Raw genomic sequence first — 6,064 nt, 5'->3', positions numbered from 1 at the left:
TATAGAAATCGCAATTTCTAAACATCCGGTAAAGTTTTGAGAAAATCTGAACTGAGAAAATTGGCTGCAAGAATATTTGTTTTCTCTCAATCGTTAAGCATTCTCTCCGGGCAATTGAGAGCAAAGCTGAAAAGCATTATGGTAGACATAAATCCCTGTTGCATCCACCACAACAAAAAAACTGGTTCTTCCCGCTATGACAAAGACGTTTTACGTAGTCCGCTTAAAGAAAATTTAGGGTATTTTTGTGTAATAATAGTAAAGGCGTGAGAAAAATCCCTTAGGTATTAAGACCCATCTGGAGTTCAACGTCAGCTTTAGCGAGATATTGCAGTGGGCACATTTGCAGACAGTTCATTATGCGGATTTAGCTCGACAGATTTCGCAAACTCAAATGAAAAACCGGTTCTTTTCCGTTTGTGCCCCCAGCTTAGTGGGTACATATTATTTGCCCCCCCCCCCCCCCCCAGACGCACGTGCCATATTTTTACATAAAGATTATGACACGAGCTCTGTAACTAGGGGGAGCATAACGTACTGGGGGGCACAAACGGAAAAGATCCGTAAAACCTTGTGCATGGGCTCTGTTAATTCCAATTCCTCTCAAAGTAGTCCCACATGTACTGAATCAGTCTCTTTTTGAAAAATTCTTCTCGTTGAGTAAGTTCATTTTTCGATGTATGATATTCACTCGAAAAATTTCGATAGCAAAAATTTTGCCACTCTACTTCATATTTCATCTCAGGGAGCAACACCCTCCTGTTGCCACCTGTCCCAACTATTCGCGAATTCACAGGGAAATCAAACATCTTATTTTTATTTTCCAACAATCGTTATACTACTAAAGACCGGTAAGTCCCCGGGGCCTTAAAATAGTGTTGTGGCAACACATTGGCTCCCATGAGGATCATTTTGTGCTCTCTAGCTTCACAGATCCACTTCAAAACCGTTTTCAGGAAAGATTCAAGGATGAGGAACTCCGATCGGCGCAGCTCCCAGCACTCGGAAGCAGTGGGCGATATCACTGCTCGTTACAAATGGACCTTTAATTCAAATGTCTAAACATGAGGAGCTTCGCCGCAAGAGGAAAAACGCTTTCATTACTTTAGCAGTTCTGAACTTAATATTTTCCACCCAAGGTAGATTATTGTTGTTGTTGTTTAGGCCATTGTTGTCGTTGTTGTTGTTATCTTTTCGGCATCAAGCCAAGCGGATTGCTCCCATAGAAGTTTTGGCCTTGATTCCACTATTTTCTGCAATCGGAGCAATCACAGAAAAAGGTCCATGTACACACTACTCTTTCGTTGAAGTTCAACATCAGACGGTCCCACATGAATGACACAATGTCTTTTGAGTCCCAAAGGCTGGGAAAAGTCTATCTTTTCAGGCAGATTGTTGGCAACTTTGGCAGTTCGAAAGTAAAGTTCACTCTGAATTTCTCGGTTCTCAATTTTGGAATTTTGAATAATCTGCTTTTAACTCTACCATATTGGTTTTCATAGGTTTCTATCAATGGAAGTGCGTTTTCTTTATCATGGTACAGTTTAGACAATAGAAGTAAATCATTGAGTTGCAAAAACATAGGAAGCGGAAGTAATCTTAGGGATACCATGTTTTCAAAGTACGACGCATTCCTATAGCCCTTTATCCACTTCAACGCACGTTTTTGAAAGCATTCCATTATTCTCATACTTCCACGCGATGGGTTCCAAGTGCTCTTGAAGCAAAAGTAATCAAGGGTAGAATTAGGGATTTGTGAGCACACATTTTCACTCTCGTTCCCATGTTCTTCGATAAATTTCTCCTCAGAAAACCAAAAGTTCAATTAGCATTCGCAAGCCTAGACTCGAGGTGCTTTGCCGCTTTCAGGGTACCTGTAAGCTGCACTCCCAAGTCAGTCACCTTTGTGGATTGCTCTAATGTAGTGTTATTCTTCGTAAGGCTGAGGGACTGTCCCTTAATGCTATATAACAACATTTTTCAGCAGCAAGTGACATTCTGTTCCTGGATACCCAAAGTGAGATTCTGTCAACTTCTTTTTGAATTTCTTGGTTACTTTTGTCAATAAACAAGAACTTTGCGTCATCCGCATACAGATATGGGGTGCTGGATATAAAAGGAAGTTGGCAAATCATTTATGAAGATGCAGAAGAGTAAGGGGCCCAAAATGGACCCCTGCGGAACACCACTTGATACTTGCAGAAGGTCCGACCTGACACAATCACATCTTACGAACTGTTTACGGTTACATAAATAGTCCTTGAGAAGACTAAGTACACACCCGCCCACTCCAATTTCCCTTACTTTGATCAACAATTCAGCATGCGGGACCTTATCGAATGCTTTTGAGAAGTCGGTGTACAAGGAATACAACGAATTTGGGTTTCCTTACAACGCAACTGGAACGTCGTTCAAGAAACAGAGCATGTTCAACCCAACGGATCGTTTTTTCACAAATCCATTTTGACTGGTTGTTAAATGATCCGAGAACTGCTTTTCGATTGGATCATTACTGCTCTTTCTCCAAACGTCGAGACTGATTCTTAGGGGGACCGCCAAAGATCTTCGCACTTGATTCCACCAATACAATCAGCAACGTGCGCGCTGTTTCGAAGTCTCCTAACAGATGGTAGTAGGAAGATCTCATTTGAGAGAGGAATACTCTTTCTTTTTGGGAGATTCCTCTTTCGCCTGTCAGTTTCTGCGGGGTCACGCTGGGAATGGCGTGAAGTAATCTGTTGGAATCACTGTTTCTCACCGTAGATTCCACAAATTTGAGGTGCATCATCTTTTGTGCTTTTGGTGAAATTTTCATGTTAACCTCGTACGTTTCTTCACAGTTTCGTGCAAAAGTGAAAAGCGTTTCCTTCCTTTATAGATGGGTTTTGTCAGTAGATCATTGCAATGGTGGTTGGGGTCATGAATTGAGGCCGAAAACTGGGCTGTCAAGAGTTTGCAGTTATTTTTTACGGGGAGAATTTTCGTTTCGCAGCAAAGATGGTCAATTTGTGTCATTTTCATACATCCAGTTATAACTCAATGCTGCGTTTTTTCTACTTTGAAGTTTTTTCCAATTGGTTTTGGGAAAATTCAAAGTGCAGTAAGGAGCAGCGTAGTTGAAGGTGGAACGAGTAATGGCTTTGTAAACAGTCGTTTGTTCTTTCTGCAGTCCGCATGATTTTGATGTCAGGGATCGCAGCATATTGCTTCTCTTCGAGGCTGTTTCAACCAAGTGTTTTGCATGATCTTTAGAGGTTAGCGAGTGATCAACCTTAATTCCAAGCAGTGTAAGGTCATTGACTGTTCTTATCCGGCCCGTACCCAGAACAAAATCTGAATCTTCTTTCCAGGCTGAGTGGGAGGTGGATAGTAGAATGGCAGAACACTTCGAGGGCGAGGGAAACAACTGTCTTCTGTGAATGAAGGTATTAACATCTTTAAGGTATCTATTGAAGTTTTTTGACAGCTTCTTTGTAGTGCAGATGAAAACAGTAGACAGTTATGTCATCAGCGTAACAGGCAACTTTAACATTGCGTCTCAGCTGAGTCATATCTTTCAGATAGCAGCGGAAGAGTAAAGGTGAGATCACACCTCGTTAAGGTACCCCGCTTCTCAACTTTTTCGTTCGAAACATGACTTCATCTGATTTCGTTTTTCGTTAACTTCCAGTGAAGTATCCAGAGAGCCACTTGTTGATTGAGTTCGGTAGATTGGACTTCAATATGGATTCCATGAGTAGATTACCTTGAGATTTACCGTATCGAAGGAAAGCTTAAGATCCAATGCTACAGCATCAATTTTAGTTGGGGTCCCCTTCTGATTAAAACCGGAGATAACAGACTGAGTCAGCACTATAAATGCCGCTGTAGTTGAGTGTTTCTTTCTAAAGCCGTGTTGGAAATGAGAAAGATTTATGTTTGAAGTCAATACAGATAGTAGTATTCTCTCCAACAAGCGAGCCACGGGAGAGAGTAAGCTGACCGGTATGTAACTGGATGCCTGATCCGCTGGTTTCCATGGTTTCAACAACATTACTATTGCTTGCTTCCAGATTGCCGGTATCCTGCAGCAGCCGAAGCTTAAGGTGGCCAGTCCTGCTAGATATTCTCTAACGATTCAGATGTAAGTTTGTGATTCCGTCTGGCCCCAGGGCTTTAATGTTGCTGGTCAGATTTGGAAATTTGACAGTCATCTTAGTCGATATAGTGAATTCTCCGCCTTCTACCGTCTTCGCTAGGCTTTTCTTTAGTCGTTTCAACGTGACAAGACCTTGCTATCTCCTTGTTGAAACTGTTGGCAAGTTTCATTGGATCCTTTATTTGTTTGCCATAAGTTAGATTCTCTGTGATGACAAGAGCTTTACATTCTACTGATATCCTCGCTTTTCGACATAAAAGCTGCTTCTGTGAATGGTCTCGAGCTTTCTTTTAATAATAAAAATAATATTAATAGTAGTGGTAGTAATAGTAGTAGTAGTAGTAGTAGTAGTAGTAGTAGTAGTAGTAGTAGTAGTAGTAGTAGTAGTAGTAGTAGTAGTAGTAAAAGACTTCAATTTACCAGAATAAATGGTTTCAACAAATCTTTCTATGAAATTTTTGTGATTATGGTTTTGTTACAAAACATATATTTTACAAAATTAAGATCGGCAGAAAGTACATCGGCCTTTAATAGACCAATGCACGTGTAGTTTGAATCAAACTTAGATTCACGAAGGTTTATGAACTCTCTCAGGAAGCGTTTATGGTCTGCTGGTAGTTTTAAAATATTGAAAGGTCCCGTCTCGTTAAAATCATTTACATAAACCTGCCTCCTTTTGAAAGAGGACTTGCTGATTTTAGTTGCTTTTTTGTTGGGTTGATGACAAATATTTTAGCGCGTTCACTTCGTAAAATCCTAGAATTGATCTTCAACGTGAAAAAATCCCCAAACTTAATACATGTTTTCCCTAACCTAATAGAAATGAAAAATCGAGGATTTCGCTCAATAAGCTTATAGCAGATTGGTTTGTTGTCTGAATAATACAGAGCTGAACTGTATTCTTGTTCTCCATAACACCAGCACAACCAGTAGAAATTTTTAAAAATCTCAAGTGACCAATATCAGGAAACTGCGCTATAGAGGCGTAAAAAAGAATAGGTAAAATGCAGGATGAGTAAAATTAGGCTAGACTTTGTTTGGTAGGCTATATGGAACAATGTGTCCTAGACGATTGAAGCTTCTCTGAGCTTTCCTCAGCTTATTTCTTATGTGTTTATCCATTTTAAGCAGCTGCAAATTTCAACGCCCAAATCCGTTGTATTCTTAACTTTCTGTAAAGAGTTCTGGTCTATTTTGAAATTGCATTTGTGTGCTTCACAGATATGAATATAAACACGTTTCTCCGCATTGAATTTCAACGAGTAGTCTGAAGAGCCGTCTACAAGTTTATTGAGATCTCTTTGAGTGTCAAATAAAATGTCAGAGGTGGCACATGACAATTTGGTGTCATCTGCAAAACAAAAACAGCTTTAGTTTTCCGGTAGTAATAACATATCATCGATGCAAACTAAAAAGAGCAGAGGCCCATAATCATTACCTTGAGGAGCAGCACTGGTAATCGTAACTTCATCGGATAATACTGCATTAATGTTAACATGCTGATTTTTTGCTTTTAGGTATGAAAACGAGCTGCAGAAAATCATTGCAATGAACGTAAAACGGTAGCTGTTTAAGAAAGATTGCATGATCTACATTGTCAAAAGCCTTTGCAAAACCCAAATAAATGATCACCTCTTCAACGTTCTCATCATAGTTGGTATCAATTTCATCTAGAAAAACGAGCAATTGAGTAATTGTTGAGTGTTCTTCTCTGAAGCCGTGCTGCCTGATGTTCAATTTATAGTGCAATTTCGAGTACACATAATCAAAATAAATTTCTCCAGTATTAATGATAATCGCGGTAATTTTGTAAGGGGTCTATAATTCTCTCTATTGTTTTTTGACTCCTTTTTGTGGATTGGGGTTATGAAGCAACACTTTCATATTCTTGTCCATTTGCGGAGAGATAGTATGCTACTGAACACT

This window comes from Convolutriloba macropyga, chromosome 7 (genome assembly GCF_964194025.1).
Source record: "Convolutriloba macropyga chromosome 7, txConMacr16.3, whole genome shotgun sequence".
Taxonomy (NCBI): Eukaryota; Metazoa; Xenacoelomorpha; order Acoela; family Convolutidae; genus Convolutriloba; species Convolutriloba macropyga.
This window is presented reverse-complemented; position numbering follows the sequence as displayed.